General features: G+C 40.3%; 1 protein-coding gene across 9 annotated transcripts in view; it reads left to right on the top strand.

Annotated features, from left to right (window-relative positions):
* The window catches only part of NDST2 (N-deacetylase and N-sulfotransferase 2), a 127,902-nt gene that overhangs the window by 39,926 nt on the left and 61,066 nt on the right, over positions 1–26,910 (top strand). For 3 of the 9 annotated variants that reach the window (XM_033066579.2, XM_033066573.2, XM_033066577.2), the window contains exon 3: positions 6,107–6,179. The exons of 3 other annotated variants lie outside the window; for them this stretch is intronic. The gene's annotated coding sequence lies outside the window, so the exon portion shown is untranslated. Of the gene's footprint in view, positions 1–1,498; positions 1,747–6,106; positions 6,180–26,910 lie in introns of those variants that run through there. 3 more of the 9 variants (XM_033066581.2, XM_033066576.2, XM_033066575.2) reach the window with 2 other exon arrangements.

Raw genomic sequence — 26,910 nt, 5'->3', positions numbered from 1 at the left:
TTTTCAAAAGTGAGAATGTATTCATGTGGCTTTGATATGATTGGTGTGAATGAAGGCTGAACTTCAGCAGGCAGGCATGCTTTATGGGTTGGCAGTGTCATGAATGGTAAAGACCTACATATGAAATTAAAAGCTACCTATCCAAAATTCAAATGAGTATGATGAAGAAAAATTCATAGTTTTAAAAAAAACCTATGATCTTAAACATATTTGTTTATACATAAGGACTACTGGAAGAACTCAAAACAACTCTGCAGGTCACCTTTAGCAAACGGCTTCTGTATAGATAATAATATAAGTTATAAAAAAAGTATGACACCAACAGCATGTCCCATATGCAATACAAAAGTGTAAACAAACTCCAAATTGAGAGGTGGTAGGTTTGGATGGGGGAGGGAGATTTAAATGTGTTCTTCAGGAAAGAATCAGTGTAAAGAACTGCGAAAAAATAAGATGGCAACAGCCAGGATTTGCAGAGCTTTTCAGCCCTTTGTTGGGTTATCTTGCATAAGTGCTTTAGCCAGAGACTCTTTTCAGTAGCTGCATGGGGCCAGCTTGGAACACAAACGTGCATGAATCCAAATGTAATTTCCCTGTTGTGCACATTCTGGCTGTGACAGCTCAAGTTATGAATGTAAAATAGCAGGAAAAAAAGTTCAGAAGATGGCCAGGCCTGAAATGTTAATAAGAGCTGACTTACCATGAGATCCCTTGAGGCTGGCAAAGGTGCTGCCCGAATTTTAAGTTTGTCTGCTTCCATGCTTCATTTTGGTGTGCCTTGGAAAAGAGTAAATAAATGCCTTGGTTTTATCTATGCATCTAAGTGGTTCGGCATAACAGAAGTAACAAACGTTTTCTTCCATGTGAGATGCAAAGCAGACAAAGAGAGCGATGTTAATCCTCCGCTCCGGCTTGTGGTCAGTGCTGGCACACAGACTGAATCGGCATCAGCAGCTTTCATCTGCAGACAAGAAGTACTGTACAGGGAATGACAGTATCTGTTCCCTTTCAGAACTTTTTTTTTCTGGGAGGCAATAATCTGCAGTTTTCCTGTGTTCAGAAGGCATTTGTCTTTCTTCTGGGTAGGATTGGTGCAGGATAAGGGATTTTCTCCCCCCACATCAATACATAACTCGCAGAAAGGACACCTCATCATGGCCACAGGACAGCTTGTCTCAGCCTGTGCAGGCAAGCAAAGGGCTTTTCTCCCTCCTGTGTGCTACTTGCACAGCAAAGAGAAATTGCAAAGTTTGCAAGTCTCCCTGCGTCTTCAACATCGGATTTTCCTGGGTCTGTACTCTCTCTCTTTTTTTTTCTCTCAACCTCCTTCCATCTCTTGTTACCATGGAGAATGAAATGCCTGTTCCATTCAAGTTGTCGGCTGAATAGGTTGTGAGGTTGATGGATGGTGAGAATCTCTTATCCCTCCTTCTCCAAACACCGCCCCTGCCTGGTTCTTGACATTTCACTTGCCAGAGACTGGCAATCAGTGAGTGGGAGCTGAAAGGGAGGCTGGCAGTGTCCTGCTGAGATGCTCTTTCAGTTCGTGGATGAAATCAGCAGCCGTGAGAAGGTCTTAAGGGCTCCAGTGCAGAGCCCTGTCCTCAAGCTGACTGAAGCATGAATGCTCACTTGAGTGCACGTTCTTGCTTCCCCAGAGCACCCAGGGGAAAAAGAATTCATATGTGAGACCTGTTGCTGCTTATGACTGTGTCAAGGGGTAACCTCTGCAATGTACAGGGAAAGGTAAGGAATGAATGAATACGATAAATGCTCTGACATAATCTGTTCCTCTCATATATACTTCTTTATCTGAGTCCACATCACACCATAAGTGGAATTTCTTTGCTGCAGTCTGACAGGGTGGTTTCCTGGCTGTGATGCTGAAGTTAGCAGGAGACTGTGTTTAGTGGGATTCCAGCAGTCCCTGTATGTACTGACTGTGTATGTGTGGCATCAGTAGTGCAGTGTCAAAACAGATTTCTGAATAAGGTACCTTTTAATAACAAATGTGTGGAATTGTGGATATTGATGGACCCAGGGTTGAAATATGAGTTTGGGGATAGTGTTAATGTTCAAAGAAATGGAGCTGCAAAGCAGAAATATTAAAATGATAGCTCTGTAAACTTATACAGGAAATATTTGTTTTGTTGTTATTTACTACTTTTCATACAAGATAACTATAGTATTAGAGAGTATCAGAAAAATTTTTAGCCTATGCTGAAAGGCTGAAGCCTGTCCTTTTTAGAGGAGGGATTGTTTTTACTGTTGACCGCTTCGTAGTGATGGTTTGGGAGAAGTGAATACCTGGCGTTGTTTAATAGATGTGTGGATTTTGCATCTGAAAGTAAATATTATGACTTTAAATTCTGACATTGTTTCCAAGTAGAAGCATTCCACAAACATATCATTGTTGAAGGAAGATATTTCTGTGATTTTTCTGCTAAAACCTGCTGTGTTAGGACTGTACCAGCATACTGATGGTATACCTTAGTGGGTGGCATTTCAATGTTGTTGAGATCATATGTGAACATTTGTCCTGGGTGGTTTTGAACAGCTGTGTTTGATAAGTGACTGTGAACTTTCTTTCAATACATCTTTTCAACACCTTGCACTGATAAATATTTCCACGCCTTCTATGTATTGCTCAAGTTGCTAACCAATACATCTCTCCACACTACCACCAACAGCTTTTGCATCTGTCTTAACTCCTCAAGAGTTCACTTTCTGTTTGATGCTTTATGTCCTGTTTGTTGTTGGATTGTTGTCTCCCTGCTGGAGTTTTCCTACTGTGCAATTGCTTATCCTGTTGTGCAAGCTGCTTCCAAAATGCTACTATGTTAGTTGTTTGGCCACTGGTGTGTTAGAAGGGAATTTTAAATTCCTGTATCAGAACGGCATGTATGTCAATACATACAAAATAAACATATGAAATACATACGACTATACCTCCTTAAGAGGTTTATTGTAGGGATTGTAGTAGTATTTTTGTTCACAGAGCTTGGGATTTCCTAGAGGGATGTGTACATGGAGGATTTGACTGCCTGTGACCTTCAGTCATACAAGATAATATATGATAATATGCAGGGCTTTGGTTTCCCTGTTGGCTGGGCTACTGCAGAAAAAAATAGATTTTCAAAAATACACCACTGAAGCAGCTATTTTCTACCATAAATGCATCATATTTTGGGTGGAGTTGAGATAAAGTGTTACAGAGAGGAAAAAAGGGGGAAGTGCATTGGGACAGAGAATATAGTTTGGGATTAGCTTCCTGATAGTAACTCAGCTCCATGTTACCATTTGTAAGGCACGGGGAAAGAGTGAGCATCTGTTTTAACATGGTGATTTTGAGTGAGCAGCAACAGCATCAGCATCAAAGCTTATATTTATTTCCATTTATTCTGTTAACCTGCTGGAGTTTTTCGATTCACTATTATCTTCTTCATGAAAAAAATATACTCCTAGCAGCTTATGGGTTTGCATGAGATAAATTCCCAAATCTTTCTCTCACACTCTGTGGGGGTTGCTATGCTAATAATTTCAGAGATTGTAAAAATTTTTTCTGAGTATTACTGACAGGATTCAGTCTCTGAAAAAAGATCTTTCAGTCTTCAACACAAATGTATTTAAATTCACTTTGCCTTCTAAAATTTCTCCACTTCCCATCACCAAGATTGACCTTTACTTGATTGGGGTCTTTTGATTTTTATATTTTCTCTGAGGAGAATTTGACTGACTTAATAAACTTGTAGTTAGGACATATTGCTGCTTCATTCCATCTGGTCTTTGGTTAAATTACTCTTGGAAAAAATCTCATGTCCCATTTTTTTAGATTCAGAGTTGTTTGATTCCTTTTTCCTGTCCTCCTTTTTTTGTCTGAATGGTAGCCAGAGCTTGTAATTTTTTATCTTGTCCTTGCTATTTTGATGTGGGCAGCTGGAGAACAATCCATCTCTAAACCTCTTTCTGCTTGTTAGATGTTTTATTTCACCTTTTCCTTAGTGATCAGTGCCTGGGTTTCCCTCCAGAGCTTTCCCAGGCAGTGCAATGTAGAACTGACCTCATTTGCTTCAGCTGCACTCCTGTCCCTGCTGCCTGGTGCCCCAGTCAGTGAGGATGGGCAAAGCTTTGTTCAGGGCAGCTGGGGAAACAAAGTGGTTGAGCAGCAGACTGAAACTGTCTGCCCATTGCTTTACAAAGATAGGTCTTTGCTGATTAGTACTGTGCAAGTTACCATTGTAACCGTAAAATCTGATAAATTAATTTTAGTTTAGCTTTTGCCGAGGCTCCCTACCTGTTCTGTTTGAGTGAATTTTTAAGCCCTTTATAACAGGCTGGTACATATGCAAAGAATGAGCATCATGCTTTCCAGTATCTCCTTCTCTTATCTCAAGTATCATTTTCTGGAATCTCTTTACCTTTTGCCTCCTGTAAAACGTAAAGTGAAATACAGGCATATAATTAAATCAGCATATTAAGTGTGTGAGGAATGAGAGGCACTGGGAATTTTGATGGCTATATCCACAGTAAGAACATTAAAATCTAAATCAGGTATCTAAACTATTTTCTAGTGTATTGACAACACTGGTTGTAAAAGAGCCATTTCCAGGTGGATGAAATGTGTTTCTGTACTAGGTCAGCACAACAGGCTATTGTTGCTCCTCACCTGGCAGAGAAGCTGCTTCATAAACCATGTGGCTGTTAAAATACTCAAATGTGCAGTATTAGTGCTCATCAGGGAAGGGGACATTAGAATAATTACTAACTAGTTGTGAGGTTTTGGCTGGGAAGTGACACTTTCAGGTACTGATGTATTTGCTTTTGCCTGTAATCCACGTCCAAGTCACTTTGCTGTATGTGGCGTACTTCAGTCTTAAAACTACCGTGGTCAGTGTCTGGCACTGATTTCTGCCTCATTCTTTTGTGCCTAAGCATCAGGCACATAATGTTGATGCTGGCATTATCTAAAGATATGTAAGAGCATTTGCTTCTCAGAGATGAGACTTCTAAATTTATTTTATTTACTTTATATTATGCATACCAATTCAGTTTCCTGATGTCTTGCCATAACCCAAATTTGAAACACAAAATCAAAATGAAAAACTGAAAAGCAAAGTAAAACACAGAAGGCATGACAAGAAGTGGGGTTGACCTCTTTAATGTACATACTGATTTCTCTAACTCTGGATTTCTGATTAAATGTTGATGTCTGTTTACTGTGAAGATCAGGAATAGTAAACTGTTGGGAAATGGAGTCAAATTTGGGTTCAACATGAGAGATGCCCCTTGTACTTTAGTGGATTTGTGTTGTGTGTGCCTCACAACCAGTTGCTGGCTCTTTCAGATTTGCCCATGTGACATCCTCTCTTTTAGTCTTGTTCCAGTGCTGTAACATTCAATTCCAATACATCCCTCTCCAGTCTGGTTATCTTCTGTTGGCTCCACAGTGCTCTTCCCTGGCTGTGATACTGGATTGTTATTCTATCAGTAGAACAAAAGGATAGGAAAGAAGCAGGGGAAGGGATATCTGAAACTAGTATTGTTTCTGTTTAAAATGGAAGTTAACATTTTTCACAGCAGAGTGATACTGTAGGAGAAACAGGAGGGCACGATAGGGAGAGGTCTTGAAAATGCTGTTTGTGTTTCAGTCTTGTTCAGGGTTTTGACTCCTAGAACACATTCAAAATTTGCTGCCAGTTTAGAATTTAGAAGTCTACATGGAAATAACCAGTGTTTCAGTTCCATAGTGATTCTTGAGATGCAGGACAAGACACACACATGAAAAATGATTGTCTACTGGACTAGGAAATTCTTTAACTAGCCCTTTTATCTCCTGCCTTCCTCTTTGGTTTGTGAAAGGTGATCTCAGACTGTGCTTCTCCTGGAAAGCTCAGTGTTGTTCTCATCTGCCACAGTTACAACATTCCTGTCTTCAGCTCCTGCAATCAAGAATCTGTAGGGTGCATTTGATAAGCTCATAAGTCTGACTGATTGACAATAAATTTTTGGTGGATTAATTATTTGGATCAGCATGCTGCAAATAGCCGGGGATGTGGATCCACCTCTTTCGCTGGCAGCCACTAACATTGCTTTATGCTCCTTGCAGAGCTGTGCCCTGAAGCTCTTAACCCTCCACTTTTGGATAACCAAGTACAACCTAACCCAGTGTTATGTTGCAGGTGAGTACAGACAAGCTGCAGCATATAAGCAGTATCTTGATGTAATATGATAACTGTGTGCATTGAGTTGTGGTTTGAGTTTTCAGACTCAGTTGGGCTGCATGTCATCTGCAGGAGTCAGGTCAACCCTGGGCCGAGCTGGCACAACCATAGGTGGAAGCACACTTTTGTTCCATCCACTACTGTCTTCTCTCATTATTTGCTCTCTCTTAGGCTTTGCCCCACAGGACAGACTATCTCTTCCTATTTTGTGAAATCTCAAACTTGAGTTTCCATCTGTGTTTTGCAACCTCACAAATCAGGCATTGCTTGAGGTTAATCACAAAGACTGAACCCATGCTCCCCTGTGACATCTTGTGATGCCTCTGTTCCTGTACAACAGTGAGCAGCCTGTACACAAACCAGATGTTAGTGACCTCAACCAGAAAACATTAACTGCATTGGCAGGGGTGCTGGCCCCATGTTCAGATGAGAACCAACAAGATGTCATCAGGAGTTGCTCTCGTGCCCTAACTTGGAAATTGTTGTTGAGACACTGCTTTGGCAGTTGATCTTCACAGACACTATGGATCTTTTCTTACCTTCACTCAAATGTGGGGTTTTTTTTCTTGATTTATGGTGAATAAGTGGTTTTATACAGTAAAGGAGGTTGCTTCTAGCCCCATCTTCCAGTTTCCATATTTAAACTACGTAGGTTTGTTACTCTGGATCATGGGTATAAATAAATGCCAGAAACATGAGGCCTTATCAGCTGTGAGCAGCTGTACTTGGCTTTTCATTTTAAATCTAGACACCTAAAGTGCAGATAAACAACAAAACTCGTTTTTCTGGAAGGTAAAACTTTAAAATTTGTTGGAGTTTCTTGAAGGCTGTTGCATCTCTACTTAAAGTAAACTAACATTAGCATTTTTGGGGAAGGCTCTGACCTCCTTGTTAGACCTCGGAGTTACAGTTCAGGGTAGTGAGTATTAATGTCTGTAGTTGTTTGGTTTTGAAATGCTGACTATGTATGGACAGTCGTGCTTAACCTGGCATATTGCTTGCATATACTGGACAGCCTAGAGGATTAAGTCTGATTTCCTTGAGAGTATCATCTTCATGTAGTCATTGTGGCTCCTGGGGAATGCCTGAGGATGCAGACAAGTGAAGAGGAATATACTCAGGCAAAGTTTTTTTTTTTTTAAACACTGTATGGGAGATGTTGCAAATAACCTTTGTTAACTTGATAGGTTAGTTTTTGACCTCAGCATTACTTTGTAGACACTGGAATTTGCTTTCCTTCTATTTAATTTTTGCAGCTCTTGTTGTATTTTCCATGGATACATTACTCAGGTAACAAGTTATCCACACTGAAATCCTGGGCTCAGACCTGGAAGCAGTACATAGCTTTATGTGTGACTCAGTCCCTGAGCTAGTTCGCCTGCTGAGCCCTTGCCAACTCTGCTCAGAGCTATTGCTGATGTCTCTGTTTTGTGCTTCTGAAACACGAGATGCTGGGAAACTGGCTTTGAAGGTGCTGAAGGAGCATTCAGGAGCTAGCTGGGCTCTACACCTCACAGATTTGGACTATAGCTCTGGCTCTGCAAGACTTAGAGCCATGGAGCAGCAGTTTCAGGAGGGATAACTGGTGAAAGAGTACCATGATCCTGTGTACGATGTACTAGTACAATGTCCTATCCTATGTTCTGTGATCCCTTCTGCTTTGAGAGATTTGTCAGATGGGCTTTCTTGAGGGGCTGCCTTTGTACCTCAGCTGAATTGTCCCAGAGCCTGGAGTGCTGCAAAACACAGTGCAAGGGCACAGGGCTTTGACTTCTGTGCAACAGGGTTTGTGTGTTTGGGTTTTCCAGTTATCTGACTGTTCTGATCCCCCAGTATTCTTGGACAGTGGAAAACCAAGTTAGTATGCTAGTGCTGATTGAAGGCTCTATCAAGTGGTGTCTGACCAAGGTAAGAAAGAAGTGCTTAGTTATAATTTGATCTTTAAGTTTTCTTTATTGTGTTACTGTTGAAATGTTGTAAAGTACAAGTATTCAAACTGTGTAGTGACTCTTTAGGTGTTCAGGGCTGTATACTCTTAGAAATTACCTTTTTTCCCTGTTGGTATCGGCACAGAGTTATAAAAGTGTTCGAGTTTTTGCTGGGTATCTAGCCTATGTACTGTATAATAGTACTATAGTGAAGTACATCAGCATTTACATACATCAGCATATCTATATACATAAATACATTCAGATGAAAATACTGAGATACAGATTGCAAATGAAGAGTTTAGTTGTCTGGCTCTTGGGCAGAATCTCCTGGGTAGGAAAGGATATAATGTCCTCATCCTCATGTAGGCTGTAGCTATTAGTATATTACATCTAAGGGTTTTTTTTTCTAGTTTTTCTATTTTGTCCAGTATGCTCTTCAAAGATCAAGCTTTTGTAGTACGATTATTGAAGGTGTACCTGAGTATGGTGATATTCAGGGGATACAAAGATGAAGCAGTAACCTTCTCCAGAGTGCACCTGTGGTTATTTTTGGCACTAGTTTGCTGTACTTTCAAAAGCAGAAATGTTCATTTTACTTCAAGTGACTTTATCCTCCAGAGTTCAGTGGGATGATAGAGAGCTGTCACAAGTTCCAGCCTATGGGTTGCTTTGATTTGGGAGCTAGAGCAAAAACTCTACCATTTCAGAACAATATATTTATTTACTCATCATCAGCTTCTGGGAACAGTGGTAATGAGAGATTATGACTTCTTGTCTCCCAAGTATTCCCTCAAACGTATCCCTGCTCACTCTTTCTGAGCTGCTCTGCAGGGCTCTCTCTGGCCCCAAAAAACACACATCTTCCAGCCCTTTGAAAAGTGCTCATTTCATGCTTCCCTCTGTCTCTCCAGTTAATAAGGTTGTTTTGAAAGGGGGGATTTAGAAAGGAAGAGTGCTCACACTTTCTGGGTCTGATTTCTTTGTGTTTAATGTGACTACCTGTTTCTGGGCTGGGGCTGGCCACTGGAAAAGTGCTCCTTGTAACAGAGGAGTGTTGCATCACCTTGGACAGGTATCACAGTGCCCACTGTGATTCTGCTGACGCAGTTTTATGCAGGACAAGTGTATCTATGTTAAATTGCAGAGTTTTGTGTTAAACTTTGTTACTTTTCTTTTTTTGATGTTACTTTTCAGCAGAGAAAGACCCTTTAATCTTCTTGTTACCATGCCCCAGGGGAGTTGCAGAGACAGTAACATCTGTGCTTGCTGTATAAGGCTGACAGCTGTTTCAGGAGTCACTTGGATCTTTTATCCAGTGTCTCTGAATAGCACAGGGAATGTGGGCCTGCACCTTCCTGCCGGAGGCTTTAGGGTGGCAGTAAGTACTGGCATTGTAACATGCTCAACCATGGAGCTCCATCACTTGCCTTTGACTTTTGAATACTTCTGAGCACTCCAGAAAAGTTAGGAGGCATGTTGGTGGCAAGTGACAAACCCTGAGCTTGGTAGGTGACCATAGATGACAGAAGAGATTGGGTCAGGGCTTTAGTGACTGAATATGGAATGGATAATCTGCTTCAGAGACTATCTTGAAGATCCCCCAACTCAAACTTTCTACAGATTAACATGTTGAGAGTAAGGGAGTGTGATTTCCCCTGACTCTCTCTCTTTGCTTCTGTACTACTTCCTTTTTACTTATATTTATTATTTAAAGAAATAATATAAAAACCCCTTGCAATTTTCATAATTAAGAAACTCTCCCAACAACAACAACAAATCTGTGTAAAAGGGAGGTGGATAGGGGCCTCATTCATCACCTTTTGTTCACCAGACTTGATTTGACATCTGAGACTACAGAGAAACTTTGGCAAGTGCAATGATTTCCCGTGTGGGGGTAATAAGAGGGAAAAAACCTGTCAGTTGAAAACAGCAGGAGCTGCATTAGCAAATATAAATTAAACAGATGGCTAAGATACTGCAGCTGTCACATAGAAGCTCCAGGAAGATTTTTAGCTGAGAGCTGCAGGAGGCTATTTTGAAAGGAAAGATGAAAACAACAACAAAGCAAACTTTAGTGTGACGAAAGAGACAGTAGAACCATTCAGGTTATATATGACATTTATCCAGGATTGTGGTGTTGGTTTGTTGTTTGGGGTTTTTTTATGTTTTCAAGTCTTAGGATCTAAAATTAAGTTAGGATCAGCTATTATTAGATCATGTTCAGATTTTGGTATCGTGGGTTTGCTTGTTTAGAAATACTCCTCTCTATGAGACACTGCCTCTGACATCCTCTGGAAAGCTGGGAGATGTGTACCACACATCATGCCATTTTGATCTTCAAATGTTTGTTTTAAGCTGTTTCAAGAAAAACTTCTTATGAAGGAATTCATAAACAAAAGGTTTTGGAAAAGCGGTATGGAAAGTGTTAACATTTTGGTGGAGGAAGCACCTGCATTTTAGTGTCTTGCATGTTCAATCTTAAGATTACTTTTTTCAGACTCATTTTTAGCTGAAAAGTGACTATTCCTTTGTGAAAGAAGTGCTAGAACAGACCCGAGTTTGTTATGTTAAAGTACAGATATATGATAAAATGAGGACAAGTTGGAAATTCCATGCTGTTTCTTGGACACCAAAAGACAATTAATTTTCTAAATGTTGTGTCTTAAAGTGTTTTTGTCTACTGGGACTCATGGTTTGTCATTATTATTCATGCACAAGCAGAGATTGTTATGCTGCCTTTATAGTTAAAGGGTGATGAGAACTATGAAGTAAGTTCAGCTGCATTTGAAGCCTGTGGTTTACATTCAAAGAAATGGTGTGCACAAATGGATTCCTAGGCAGGCTGATTGACTACTCAGAGTTCTGTTTTTTGTTTGCTTTCTTTACTGCAAAAGAGTAATGAAAACATTTCTTTATGTATTTGTGGTTGACTTTTTTAATCATACTTACTTTGCAAGAACTTCTGCATTTTGATTGTACTTCAACCCTTTGTGCAAAATTAGTATGTCTTCAGTTCTGCCCATTGTTCTCCAGCTTGTGTATTTCTTTACAATAACTATATTTAGGTACTGTTATATCTAATTCTAAACTTCTTCTATATAGATAATTTGCGGGCTACAAAATCTATATATCAAAAAATTAAATCTTTTTTCCCTCTGTAGTTATCCTTCCTGCCATCATCCCCGTAAAGTTTGAGTTCAGAAACCTCAACATGCTCTGAAAGCTGCTGAACTCCATTCTATTAGAAGTAGGAAGTTAATCACTGAGATATTCATGCTCTTTACTAGCTAGATTTTTAACCTGTCCTAGATCTTTTCCCATTCTTAGTGGTTCAGGACACAAATCCTGAAGGACATTAAAGGTCAAAAGCAACAGCTTGGCTTGTTTGCATGAGATTGATGAAAATGTATGCCCTCAGTCTTCCTATACTGTTCAGGGTGTCTCAGTAGAAGCGAGTGATGAGTGAGCTCCTCATCATTTAACTGCATCTCTTCTGTGGTTGTGGCTTGCATTTCATGTGTGAGTGCAGGAAAGAACAGAGGATCATGCTGACTAACTGTTATTTCTACCCTTCAGATTTAATTTCTACCCCTGCAGAAACTTTGCAGCACTTACAAAGTCCAGAAAACTAGGAGGTGAAAAGCCTCAGCCTGAGTGTATTTCTTCCATTTTTGCTTAAGAGAAATGAAGCTGGCCTTGAAGTGTACTTGAACTTGAGAATTATATGTGGAGTATCTTTGTCAAGTGACCTTTCAGTGGGAAACCTGGTCTCAGCCTCTATCTATTTGCTCCTAGGCTTTAGCTCCCAATGCTTTAGCTGAACTTCTCTGCCAGCATGTACACAGCAAGGGAGCAGCTGTGCAGGCAGGACCCCAGGCATACAGGAAGATTACACACTGAAACCTCCAAGTTCCCCTGACTTCTCCTCCTGGGAAGAAACGCAGGGATGAGTGTGATCAGGGGCTCAAGAGAGCTGATTGTAAAGAATGGATGGGAAAGAGCTAAAAGAGAAGTGATTTGGGTGGGAAGAAACAGAGGGGCAAGATAGCCCTGTCCTGAAAGATGGTTAACCTTAAATTTTCCTGCTGAGTATTCCAAAGGCAAGAATGAACTTTTCCAGCTGGAAGTGTAATTACTGTCTAATGGCCATCTACAATCTTCTTCATCTTCATGCAAGCCTTCTAAAACATGTAGGGCTGCATGGTTGTTTTGCTATAGGTGCACCAAATTGAGTGCTGTCTGGCCTAAGGCACAGAACTGATGAGGAAAATGTCTTCATAGTTTTTGAAACAAGTCTGTGACAAAAATTTTTATGTCATGTGAGGTGTTAATATCAAACTCTCACTGATTAGGATCAGCTGCTTACATGCAAAATGTATGATAATGGAAAAAGAAAACATGATCCAGGTGTTTTTTAATGCTCTCATGACAAGAAAGTGCATCTTAATTGGAAGCAAGTGAGCCTAGGCTTTTGGTGCTGTAGCTTTGGTGTATAGCCAAATCTGCAAATCTCAGCCAATGTGCAAAAAGATTGAACTTTGACCTTTTTAACCCTAGTCCAGAGTTGCCAAGTCTGTTTTTTTAGGTCAGTGTTGTTCTTACGCTTTATAGGCAGCTGCATCAGTGACTGAAAAACATGTAGCATTTATAAAATGCTGCTCGTTTTTATGCTTATTATTTCAGAGATCACATAAATGAATCCTAGATGGAATAAAACAGCACATCAGGTAGTCCTGGTATGTGGGCTGTGTTTTCTACAGTGCTATGTCAGTAAATAATGGGTTACTGATTAATTTATAGTAGTTAGTATTTTTTAATCTGTCTCAATAGCAGAAGATTGTTAGTTTTGCTTTAGAGTAGTTTTAGCTTTACTTTTCAGTGGGAAGCAGCTGAATACACCTGCTTAAATTTTATAATGAAACCATCTTTCATATGCAAAATAAATATTGTCAAATATGGCAATTTCTGTCTTTGGATTTCCATCTCCATGCTGGATTCGAACATGTCTGATCCAGATTAGTCTGAGGAATAATGCTTGGCTAGTTTGTAACTCGTCACAGTTTTGAAATATGACTCTGACAAAGTCTTACACTTTAGTGCATTACTTTGGTCTGTTGGATGCTGGCAAATGATATGTTACTGCACGTGGATAAGGAATGCTACCTTTCTAAAATAAGTACAGATATTACCAGAGAAGAGCCTTCCAGAGATGTGAAGCTGATGAGTTTCCCTGTGCTAGCAAGCCCTTAGGAGATAAGATCTGCTACAGGCTTCTAGCAAGAAGAGGAAATGTGGAAAGGCAAAATACAGATGCACTACTGCTGGTAGCTGCGGGCTGCCAACCTAGGCAGCTCAGAATAAGGCCAAGCATGTCTGGAAAAATGACAAGGAGTCATTTGGGAACCTGGCATAATGGTGCCTCTTTACCTTTGTTAGGAGACAAATAAAAGTTGGAAATTTAGTGTTTTAAACTTGAGTGAGAAAACTGGGGGTCTGAATGGAAAATAATAATAACAGCACAGTTCAAAAGGAGTATTACATGAATTAGTTTCTTATACCACATTCTTTGTTTTTTGCAGTTGTGTAGATAGTTTCTAGGCATTCATTCTAGTGCTGTTAATAGGCTGTTCTTTCCTGTTTGGCAGAATATATCTGATCAAGGCTTTGTCTCTATTCCTTCAATTATTTTGTGTAATACAGTAAAGTCATATGCATTTGCTACTAACAGGATCTGTTTACTTTTAGCTTGTTCACATGAATAAATGAACTCAAATGCTTGGTAGTGTGAAAGTAGTAAATAAAAACCCTTCATTTGCACTCTCCAAAATATGTTGGTCAGAACTACCCCTCAGGATTTTTTAGCGTAACTGTTTTGTTATGATTGTGCAGAAATCACCCTTAGTTGATGTTCAGTATTCTGTGCTAAATTCAGTTAGCATAGAAGAGTTAGTTAACTGTGCTTCTGCCAGTTTAACATGTTTTTTTCAGGAAACTGGTATTAGCTGTTCTGTCAAAATAACTTCTTTGCCTGTGTAAACCACATCTTGACTAGGGAGAACTGGCTAGTATAGCTATTTTAGCAAAGCCCTTCTACTGTAGGAAAGACCTTATTGATAATACTGTGAGGTTCCCACAGTAGATGAAAGGCACAATACAAAGGGCTTTACAAACACGAGTTAAGCTTCACAACACCCTTGTGAAATAAATCATTATTCTAGCTTGCCAATGGTCTAGTTTCTTTTAATATGAGATGTTTTGCAGGGATGAAAAGGGAAGGTAGAAGATGCGGTTGGGGGATTAATGTCGGGTAGCATTGCAGTGTTTATAAACAAATTTCTAACCTGTTCCAATCCCCTGCTCTCTTTGTCTGGTGTTTAAAATGTCCTTGCAAAATCAATGGTTTAGACTATCAAACTGCTTCTGATTGCTGGTTTCACTGATCTTTGGTAATACCAGGAGTTTGGATAATGACACCTGACAATTTCTCACTCCTTGAAAATCTAGAGGGCTTTTGTGTATATGATGTTCTCATTAACACTGTTTTTAACTACATTACTCTCTCTGATTTGCATTAGACTCTTGCAGTTTCTGTTCATGTAGTAGTTCAATTAAGGGACCTCAAAGGGAATGGAGAGAGAAGTAAAAATATCGTTTTATACACTTAAAATTCAAGTCACTCAGATTAGAGTAGTCTGATAGCGTGTTCACTCACGTGGTCTTAGTTTAGACATTTTTGTATGTTAATTGTAATCTTTAATTCCACTATCACATTCTATTTATTCTCTTTCATTTCTTAAGGAACAAAGAACAGAAGAATTCTGCTGAGGTGTAGGTTTATTTTCTTCTCTGCTCTTTATCAGCATTGCTTTTGAATGCAGCCTGTAAATCTTTGGGTCAGGTCCCCGCATTTCTGCAGTCCTCTGTTAAACACCGTATTCTGTATTAATACATCTCTCAAGGATTTAAGTGGGCTGAGCAATTTATTCACTTCCCAGTTTAGGGCCTTCAGATGATGGTAATTGTTTTCCCTAAGTATAGCAAGGAACTCACACTTGAAATGCTATTCCAGATCTGAGATCTGGGTGATGGTAGAGACATCCAACCTGACTGGCTTGCCTGTCCTAACCCTTCACACATGCTGGGGGAAGTTCCAGTAACTGTTCAGTGGTGTACCTGGTCCTCCAAGAGGTGCTTGATCTAATAGGAGTATTTCTGTGCTCTCATATTGTTTCCACAGCAACAGCACACTTTCCTTTTTTTCCCTCTCAAGGTGACTGTTGCCTTGAGCATTAGACACATGCAAAAGCTTGGCCCTCTTGTTCTCTGCTGAGATTTTGGTTTGCACAGGTGAAGAGTGGAAGGAGTAGGAGGGGGAGAGTGTGACTCTTGGCAGAGACAGTGTAATTATGAAGTGACAGTGGAAGTAGTGAGTCTTACTTAACTGTGGCTTTAGTGTGGATGATATGATTGTTTTGAGAGTCACAGCTTTCTAAGCTCTGCAGATGAAAGGTCTGGGTCATTAGTGACTGTCATCATAGCCCTTTGCGTGTGCTCTTGTAATCGTTTAGAACCCACATCCACTTCATGCACGTGTTCATTCTCCTGTCCCCCTGCCCATGGATACTTCGTGTGTGTTTAACATTTAAACACATTTTAAATGCTGTTCTTCTGTCACAGTGTTTGTCCTAGCACTGTGGGGAAGAGATCTATTTGCTCCACTGAAGTAGGATGTCGATGTTATGCCTTGGGTAAGGTACTTGCTGTGGGTATTGAGAAACTTCATTTCAAACAAGTATGCATGCCTGTCTCAACATCTGTTGCAGTGTGGAGGATTAAGAAGCTTTCAATTTTTGGAGGAGTTCCATAGATCAGCCCCTTTTCTTGCCATTTAAAGATGGATGAGAAGAGAAGCATGTGCCTCGATACCAGTCTCTTGCTGGGGTTGGCTTTTTTTCACCAGTTAAGAAAGCAGTCCCCTCTTATATGGGTGCCTAACACAATTCTAAAACCAATTGTTTGATTTTTCTCAACTGTTTTATTTTGCCTCTTTACCAGTATCCTAATCCTAAAAAATAAGCTGTCATCTTTTCCTACAGAACATGCAGTTTGTGGTATTGAGCTATTCCCTGTGATTTATTTTTTTTTTCTTCCTTTACTCCTCTTCCCTTTCTTAGGAGCTGCATATTCTAAGGAACCCTGGTCTAAGTGCTGTTTTGTTTTGTAACACACTCTCTAACCTACTATATAATGGAATAATTTAAAATTCAGAAAAGTCAATTATATTCATAATGTTTGATTTGGGAATCTCCATTCCTTTAAGAGTGAATGTCTTAAGCAATATCTGTCACTATGTTACGGCTTTTGCAGTAGAGACTTCTGCTTGATATGTGGTGGTTCTTTACTATCAGTATTTTAGTGCCTAACAGTTTTGAGTCAGGATGTCAGAAGTTTTTGTTATTTTTCTCTGACAAACAGTATGTGAATGTGTTGACTGGGAAAACAAACAGCTAATGTATGCAACCTCATGATCTGGGGTTATCTTGGAAAGACACATTGTTTACAGCTATCTTTACAGTTCTAAGACCAGAAATGCACTTATATGGATATATAATGCTTACCCATCTAAAATGTTAAAAACTGTTCAGGATTAAGTGTCCAAATCAGAAATGTTATATACATATAAAAGCCAGAAATTAATAAAAATACCTTTTATTACTTTTTCATTATAAGCACATCTGGATGTACTTTTCCTGTTAAAAATCTTACATTTAGTTCAAAGATGAAGAGCATTCCAGTACTGAACCCTTTTAAAATTGAAAATAAGTTTATGATTGCAGGTTTTGCATTGCTTTGCTTCAATTCTTTTTGGTTTCATCTAGCTCTTTTTGACTGCACATTGAAGAAAGTGTAGATTTTAGTTTACTCAAGAATTTGCTTATTAAAAGACCAGAGTAAAAAATTCCATGTCTGTTTAACATTCAGTAATTTGCTATTAAGCTACTTGACACAAGTTAAATTTTATGTTAATACTGTCTTGATTAAACAGCACTCATTATCACACACTCTGATTTGGCTAAATTGGTTTCCTAGCAGATGTCTCAATAAAGGAACTCACTCTTACATGAGCTCACTCTTGACATGAGATGCTGGAGCATGTCCAAATTAAGTTAGTGTATTGCAGTAATGTTTGGCATTTGCATAGCATCTTTCATTTCAAAGCATTTCACACAGTCATGGATGATATTGGGGAAATGTGTTTGATAATACAATGGCCAAAGGAAATTAATAGATTTTAAAGAGCTAGAGGACATTTTATAATCCCAGCAGATGTCTGGTATTACGATTTTCGGTGTTAAGCACAAAGAGTTGTCTAATGGTTTCTAACACAAAACTCAGTTTCCATAGCTTGCAGAAGAAGGTTTGAGTTAACCCTCTGGAGGTCTCTCTCAAATCACAGCTTCAAACTACTTTTTAAGTAATGCTTTTCATCCAGTCTTAGAATCATCAGTACTCTTCAATCTTCTTTTGTTTAATTTTCTTTTAAAATTATAACCACAGAAAATACTTGTGATTTCTCACCTTACCTTCAGTTATTCTTTGTTGACTACTTGCAGCATCACTTAAATCTCTTGTCCTGTAGGCTTAAGCAAACACTGAAGTCCAGAGGACATTTTTTTCTGTGTGCAGTGTTATTTCATAGCTGGGAGTTAAGACACTCCTCCTTTAGTCCTCACAGTTTGTTTTTATGTATTTTGTTACTTCAGTTTATGTGTGCAGGAAAAGCTAATACAAATCATAATTGTGGATGTGCAAATCTAGGCATTTTTCTGCATTCAAATTGTTTGCCTATAATATGCTTTTCCAACTCCCATTTTCGAGCCTTTTCAGTATTTGGAAATTGGATTATAGTTGCAGTGTGGTGCAAAGCAGATATCTGACACATGAGACCTAACAAGGACCTGCCTAATTTTTTCTGCTTAAGAATTACGACTTACTATGTTATGCATTTCCTTAATGGTTATGTTTATCAATTGTATTTTACGGATAGCTTAACTGAGTGCAGACACTGAAAGCAATTTGCCTAAGATTCCCAGTATTTCCTGTAATTCTGGTTCTGTTTTCCTGATTTGATTTGGAATGATTCAATTATGAACTATATGTAATTTCATAGATGTGTGATGTATCAAGTTTGTGGCTCATCAGAATACATTCAGACTCGCCTTTCCCCCCTGCATGCACCTGTCTGGGTTTTTTTGTAACCACAACTCATTTTATTGTCAAGCTTTCCCAAGTTTAATGTTGCATGGGCCATCTTGTAGGGCTGATGTCCATGTTGGGTTACAAGGTGAACACTTCATCCTCGAAAGCAAAGAGTACATTTTCCAAATATGAAAATGATTTCTTACAATCATTGGATTTCTCTACAACTCAAAGGTAGATAAAGTGGTTTTGCTTAAAGGAAGGATTAATATTCCAGTGCTGAAGGCAAAAGTTAAACCTGAGGAGCAGTTAACAAAAGGCTGAGAGGGTGGAGGAGCTGGGTGGCAATAGCCAGGAGGCTGCAGGGACCAGCCCTCCTGGCGCCCTTTGAGCCTCCGGAATCTGCTGCCTGCCTTGCTGGTGCTAAAGGCTGGAGTTCCAGGTTTGATTTAACGCTGATGCTGGAGCATTTAGAGGAAGTGAAGGATATGGCAAGTGAGAACTGAGCTGTGAGACCTATGAAGGTTTCTGAGGCATTAGGGGTCCTCCCAGTGGAGTTCTCTTATATTATTCATGGCCTTTAAGCTTTTAGCCAAGCTGAGCACTCTGCACTCAAGTGGAGTAGTACAAGGTAAAAGGAACTTAACCCTGTAGTGATACACTGTAAATTTTTTGCCTAGGCAATAATTTTTACAGTGTGTTGAGGGGATAGAAGCATGTCTGAGAGAAGGAAAAACTGATTTCAGCTCTGAACTGATCTCAGAAAGAGCTCAAGCAGGAGTACTCTGCAATAAACCAGTAGGAAGACCACTTGAACTATATGCAAGGCCTGGGGTCCCTTCTCCTTAGCCTTCCTCATCAAAGTACCTCTTCCGAGTTTCAAAAGAAGGTATAACTTCAAGCTGCAAGATAAACTAGTACTCAAACATTTCCAATGATGTTATGGAAAGATTTGCTGTAGCAGGCTTCTGTGTGTTAAGGCTGACAGAAGTAGCCAGGACTTCTCAATGATTCTATGGTCAGGTACCAGAAACCTGTATCTGAATTGTGGCTCGACTCACTAGATTTTGCTGTGCTTGTGATTGTTCATTTAAACACATTTACCTTTTCTTAGGTAAACTCCTTATATTTAGGATTTTTTTCCTCTTTCTTTTCTTCCTACCATTTTTTATCCCATAATTATGTACATTAGGACTGCGTGCTCAAGGGGGCTTTTAGAGAGGGTTCAGAAACAGGAGATTTTTTTAATGCAGTGGATCTATACTGGTAATTGATCTGGGGTATTAGTGCTGGAGTGGTCTCTCATACCCAGCTTTTACTCCCTGTCTATTCCCTAGCTCTTCTGAAGTTTCACAGCAAGCATCCAGAATGTAGAACAGATTGTTGTAGACTAGTGGAGAGTGACCTCACTCTGAGACTGAGTTACGCTGGGGATAGAGTGGGGAAGTGACAGTGTTCAGAAGTCCTTTGCTGATGTATAAACTTCAAGATGTGTAATTCAGTCTGCTGTATGTACCTTTTGTTGATAGAGTAAAATATATTACTTTGGAGGCAGGGAAGATAATACATGGAAAAATGCAATACTTGTGCCAAGCACTGGTTAACTTACGAGCACAGAATACCTATTTCCCCATGTGCTGACATGGTCTTTAAATCTAGATTACTTCTTTTTCTTTCATCCTTAAAGAAAACTGTGTTCAAGGGTAATATTTTTGAAAGCAGATTATTACTTAGAAGCACAAGGTCTGAGGCTTTTAGTTAAAAGTCAGTTCTGAAAATTTTACCTTGGAATGTATGTGTCTTCTAGGCTGGAGAGAGTAGTTCTGATTTTGTTGAAGCCAAGAATTTAATACATTTACCTCTTGACATAAATCTTAAAAATAATTTGATTAGAAGACTATGTGTTGGAGTCCAGCAGTCTGGAATGCACTGTTCACAGAGACCTTTTATTTCTCTATGCTCTGGTTCTCAGGAGAAACTAAAAATGCTTGAGCCACAGCGCTAAGAGCCAAGGGGGGAAATGTCACAGGGTACACAACAACTAGTCCTAGTTTGAGTATCATAACTGCACCCAGGATCCTTAAAAAACAGGAAGAAGAAGAGTTTAAAAAAATAAAACAACATTCTTGTGAAGATTGCTGCTCTGGGATTGTGCTCTTGATTTTGCAGCCTCATAGCTGCATCTGAAATGAGCTGTTGTGATTTTACCCCTTGGACAATTTTCAGGCTACTAAACATTTCTTTTGCCAGCAGATAGCAGCAGAATGTTCTAGAGATCCAAATGTTGCTAATAGCAGCCTTCAAGTGACAATTGAGAAACTCTGTTGAAAGTTATGCTCAAAGTATGTTAAGCATTTGATAGTTAAGCAGCTAAACTCTTTTTGACATGGGTTCAACTATGGCATTTCCATATAATCACTGCTGATGCCAGATAATTTTCTTGATGTGGGGTTTCTGCTCCAGTATCCTTCAAGACATAGAATCACTAACAATTGCAGTGGAAAAGATACTGGAAGTTCAGAAATTCTGTGTTGAATATCTTTGGCAGACCAGGCTTTCCTACTGCTTGGCTATCATCTTATGAGGCACAAGCTTCTACAAGTGCCCTGGTCTTGGTTAATTTTGTGAATGATTGCAAAAATTCTAGTGTTGTTTTGTTCTTCTGTAGGTAATACTTTCAGATTCCTTATAAGTTTCTTATTTAAGAAATCTCTGTAGTGTTACAGCCTCTGTAATGGCACAGGTGGAGTCCCTGGGGCCATTCCTGCTCAGTCAGTCATAGCAGAGACCTCTGTACACCTGCCAGGTGTACAGCAGGAGAGCCACACTGGAATTTCAGTGCAGCCTTTGGTTCCTGCCCATCCACAACTGAAAGGGCATCTCCAGAGCCACTGGGGCAAGGGTGCAAACCTCTCACATGAAACAAAGAAGTTCTGTGTTAGCCTCCACCGCAGTTAGCAAAAAGGGAATCTATTGGGTTTTCATGGCATGGTTCTAGAGGGCTACAGGGCTGGTTTCTGTGATAAGGTATTACAAGCTTTCCCTGTGTCTGATGGTCCTTAATACCAGCTGGTACTAAGATGGACCTGCTGCTGGCCAAGGCTGAGCCCATCAGAGATGGTGGTAACACCTCTGGAATAAAGTAGTTAAGAAGAGGGAAAAGCTCTTCTGTGCAGCAGCAGTTGCAACCAGTGAGAGGAGTGAAGAGATGTGAGAGGAACAGCTCTGCAGACATCAGGGCCCATGCACAAGGAGGGGCAGGAGGTGTTCCAGCTACTGGGCAAAGGTTCCCCTGCAGCCCCAGGTGAAGACCAGGCCAGAGACAGTTTCCCCCCACAGCCCATGGAGGTCCATGGTGGAGCGGGCATCCACCTGCAGTCTGTGGAGAACCCCAGAGTAGAGCAGGTGGATGTGTCCAAGGGAGGCTGTGGCCCCAAGAAAAGCCTGTGCTGGAGCAGGCTCCTGGCCTGTGGACCCCTGGGGAGGAGCCCATGGTGGAGCAGCTTTGCTGGACCCCATAAGGACCCCATAGGGACCCCTCTTCCTGAAGGGCTGCGCTCTCTGGAAGGGAACCATGCTGGAGAAGTTCATGACCTGCAGCCTGTGGGAAGGATTCCCACTGGAGAAGTTTGTAGAGGACTGTCTCAAGTGAGGAAACCCCACACTGGAGCAGGGGAGGAGTGTGAGGAATCTTCCCCATGAGGAGGAAGGAAAAGCAGAGATGATGTGTGATGCATTGACTGCAACCCCCATTCCTGTTTCCTTGTGCTGCTGGGAGGATGTAGTGAAAATCAGGAATAAAGTGAAACCTGGAAAGAAGGAAGGTGGTTTTTTTAAGATAAGGTTTTATTTCTCATTATCCAACTCTGATTTGATTGGTAATAAATGAAACTCATTTTTTCCCCAAGTCAAGTCTGGTTTGCCTATGACAGTAACTGGTGAGTGATTTCCCTTTCCTTATCTCCACCCTCAGACCTTTCATTATATTTCCTCTCCCAGTTCAGCTGAGGAGGGGAGTGATAGCGCAGTTTTGGTGGGCACCTGGCATCCAGCCAGGGTCAGCCCATGACAGGGCAATAAAAAGCAGTAATCCAAGGGTGATAGAGCAGTGCAACACCACTGCTCTCAGTCCAAAATGTAACAGGAAAGTTCTGCTCTGGAGAACAGGTAAGCTTAGCCTGGGAAATAAGGGGGAGGAACTGCAAAAACTGGATTTCACATGCAGCATACTGGCTCCATTTGAGTATGCAGCATGTCTGCTATGCTTAAAGTTGTTGGTATTTAAATAGTTTTAAGCAGGCTTTGAAGTTTGAGCCATATTGAGTTAAGGTAGAGGTCAGTGTGTTGTAACTGTTGGCTGAACATTGCTAACAACTTTGTGTACTTTTACATTTTTAAGCTACTTGACCAAAAAAAATAGGTGTATGATTTTTAATCGTAAGTTGAATGTTTGCAGTTTTATGTGACAAACCCCAACAAACCACAGAGGGCTGTTATTTTCTGCATCCACAGTACCTTTCTTTATGGCCTAACTGCATGTGTGAAATTATATCCTTGGGCCCAGATTTTTCCTCCAACATGCAGAGAAGCGTGTATTTATGGTTTTAAATTCTAAACCGTGCTTGTCAAGTTTTTTTTTTAAAGCAAGGAAATTCCAGGAAGGAGAGGAATGGGTATCTCACTGAGGCATAATAATGGCTGTGCCTGGGAAACTGGTACGGAGCGGCGCTTCCCTGCGGGCACTGGCAGCACTGAAACAGGGAATTCTAAAGAGTATCGATGTAGACAAGCCCAGCGCTGCTCATGTGGAAGGAATTAGTCCACAAGATTTTATCTTCTCTTTAGGTTTTCTGTTCTCTGCTCATGTCATACCTCCTTACTCTTCTCTTTCTGACTTCCAGGAGTGCCTTCCCTTGCAGGCGAGGCTCCCCTTCCATAAGCAGTGTTGGAAGAGGGTGTGGAAGACATTAGCAGAGCCTTGAAGAAGGGTGTGCAGCTGTATTGCCTGTATTGTCAAGAGCGTCTAGAACATTTGGGATGGTGATTGCTGGAGGCAAAATGCTGCTTCAGAATAGTTGAGTGGAGACTGCACTGATATAAAGAGGGCAATATGGGTTGAACGAGCAATTACAGGAGAGCACTCCAGTGCAGGTGAAGTGGGAAAGAAGTATTTCCCAACTCCCCACACCTCCTGTCCTCCACCCTCTTTGGTGAGAATATGTTTACATTATTTGTAAGAAAATTGCTCTCAAATATCTGTGATTTTATATATATTCCCAGGAGTAAAAACAGCTCTCAGGGATCTATTATTTTGTGTATATTCCCATGGGGACAGTAGAATGTGAGATATAAACCACCCTTGATCTTTGGCACATCCTCTGTCTCTTCCTTCAGATAGGCTCAGTCCTTTCTTGCACTCAGAGGTTGTAGAAAGCAACTAAGCATCAGCCCTGAAGGCATAATGAAAAACTTCATTCTGGCCCTCTGCCTGTGCCCTTGTTCCTCAGGAGCTCAGGGACTGCCCTCATCTCAAATCTCAGCCCTCAGTCCTAGCCTGGGACATGGTAGGTGCGCCTGTCTCCTCTTGTCTCCAACCTTGTTTCCTGGATGGACCCCGTGGTCTTGTTGAGTCCTTGACTCCATTTGTCTCCTTTTGCTATGAACTGAATGCCTGGGTGACCTTTAGACCTGTTCTGTCCCTCTCCTGGCTTGGGATTGTCATGGACCCTGTCACCAATACACTGTTCTGCCCACCATGTTGGGATATGGGGGGAGTGTGGCCCTTAAGCGCCCTGGGCTCTCCACTCTTTCTCTGTTGGTGCAGCCAGCCCCTGAGGTACCCTGAGACCATAAGACATGGTGCCAACTTAATCATTTTAGGTGAGAAAAGTACCCACAACAAACTGATGGAACAAACTACCTGCAAGATGCCTTTGTGAAGCTGAAATAGTTGCAAAGATGAAAACGGGAGAATAGAGGGTTAGAATGTTTCTTTTCTTGCCGATGGTATTTCAGTGGCTTTTAAAATTATTTTTTTTTGACCTGTTCCTGCCTGACACCAGCCACCCACATTACTGGTAAACAGCATGTGGCATGCAACAAAAATTCTGTTTTCTCTCTCCTCATATTTGCTGCAGGACCAACTATGGTCTGTCCCTCATATTTAAGGGTCTGGATCCTTAAACCATATTTAAAAGATCTCCATAAATGCTCAAAATGCCTACAAAACCCCCTTGATTTTAAGAAGATTGGCCCAGTCTTGGTGATTATCTTACCTTTTGTTACAGCTTTGACTGTATGTCCTTCTGTTGTGTCTCTTCTTAACCTTAAGCCAGAAACTCTTTGTTCTGCCTTTCTGTGACACGTTTCATAAGACTTTTTATCACTCTGGCTACAGTGATATATTTTATGTTTTTTTCTGCACATGAAGCTGCTGCTGGTATGTATTTTTCTTAGTGGATCAGAACATCTGTCCGTGAAGATTCCAAGTCTTTCCTTTGTCAACAATAGCTCTGTTAAAGAAAAAACTTCTGTAGAAAATGATTATATTATATTACATTTCTCCTAGATGTTTACTGTTATGTTTTTCCTTGAAATTGAAGTGTTTCTGTTTTTTCTGATTGATGTTTATTGTTCTAATTCAAATATTCTACTTATTAATGTTTTATAATTTTATTAACATCAGTGTAATGCCACAGTAAGCACTACAGGATAATTGTGTATTATGTGTAACTATATAACTTCAAATTACCCACATTTCTGCCCCTGAGTTGCATTATGTATTCCCTTGTTCTTTTATTAGTAAACCAAATTAATAGCTCTTAATCTGTCCAGCCTCTCCTCTTGACTGTTGAGGATTTTTTTCATGTGCTTCTTAAACGTCTTGTTGGATTTTAGAAAACAAAACAAACAAAAACCTAACAGACTAGATGGTTTTCTTTGTTTTTGTCAATTAGCAATTTCAATCCATTACTTCAATGTTCTTATGTTGTTTTAGGATCAACTGGTGAGATCTGAACAGTGTTTTACAGTGAAATGCACATGTTAGTTCTTTTACTACTCATCTCTTAGTTTCTTATGCATCTTAATACAACTTAATGTATTTTTATTGTCACTTTTTATCGAGCACGCAGTGGGCTTCATTAAGGTGTCTAGTTTTCCCTCTCTTTTTGAGTTAGTAATTTATGTCCCTGTTCAACAAGAACTATGAGTGGTTATAATTTTCACTGTTTAGTACTTTGCTTAAATATAATATGTCCTCATGTTTCCTCTATATAATTCAGCTCTTCTGAGAGGAATAAGTGTATATATGAAATTACTGTGTGGATTACAGTTTGAGGTCAGGTGTTAGCTGTTTTGGATGCTTCATGAATACAGCACAAAAACCCAGATCCTTCATTTGAAATAATTTGTGACTTCAAATCTTTGAAATATTTTTCCACTGTTACATTTGATTAGTTCTTAGTCTGGCTTTGTCAGACAGCTTGTTTTACATCAGTGTTACATGCCATTCTTTCTGAATTTCTGTTCTGTATTTTGTACCATGATTTGTATGATATGAAAGCTACTTCCATATGAATTGGATTCTGTTTTTCTCCTAATAGAAAATGTTTTTATTGGACTCTCTGTAATCCTCTGCATGTGACAAATCTTTTCCTACCTCATTAGTGTGATGTATTCTGGTTTGTAGCCCACTGTGATTGCAGCCTGTTGGCTTCTGTCATTCTACTGCATTTCAGTTCTGCGTGTTAGGTTGTTCTCTTCTTACATGGCAGAGTAATGTTCTCTCTCTTTTATATCATTCTACATCCTACATCAGCCAGATGTTACTGGTCTAAAAATTTAACCCTGAACTCATAAGACCCCAAACACTCACTTTTACCATTTTTGCAGTCTACTATGTATGAGTGCATCTTATGTCTCTCACAGGGAGAACATTTTGAAAGGGGCCAGGGCTGTTCCACAGACTGTGATTTCCATGTCCCTCAACTGTAAGGGATACCTGGAGTAACGATGGGCTGTGCAGATAAACCAGTTATGAAGATTCTCCAGCTGTGTTTCCCCCACCCTCTTCCTTTGCCCCGCTCCTTGAGGATACTATTCAGTGCTGTTCTGTCCATAGGCAGCCTGTACTAGTAGCTATCTGCTACATACTCAGGGCTTATCATCCACTTGTCACCAATTGCACGTTATTTCATACCACACCTTCAAAATGTGTCCTTGTGCTCAGAACTCCAGACCTTGCTTTCTCACCTTGCCTTGCTTGTAGAGCTGCCTTGTGCTACAGAGGCTGCTGGTCAATGGGGGAAAGGAGGAGCTGCTGGCAGAAGATGCTTGAGAGTAAAATACTGCCCAGAGTCCTTCCCTAGAGAGTGTGAAGTCTGCATTTCTATTTCTACCAGCATTCCAAGTAGTCAAAATTTATGTGCTGTGTGCTGGGGCATTTTCTGATGTTTCCTGTAGCAGGAAGATGTAGGATGGCTCCTGTGCTTGCAACAGCAAGGTGAGTGATGACATATGTGGAGACCTGATTGTGCTGGCATTGGGTGCCCATTGGC

This window comes from Catharus ustulatus, chromosome 8, assembly GCF_009819885.2.
Source record: "Catharus ustulatus isolate bCatUst1 chromosome 8, bCatUst1.pri.v2, whole genome shotgun sequence".
Classification (NCBI taxonomy): domain Eukaryota; kingdom Metazoa; phylum Chordata; class Aves; order Passeriformes; family Turdidae; genus Catharus; species Catharus ustulatus.
The sequence above is the reverse complement of the archived record's forward strand: the minus strand, read 5'-3'. Positions and strand labels throughout refer to the sequence as shown.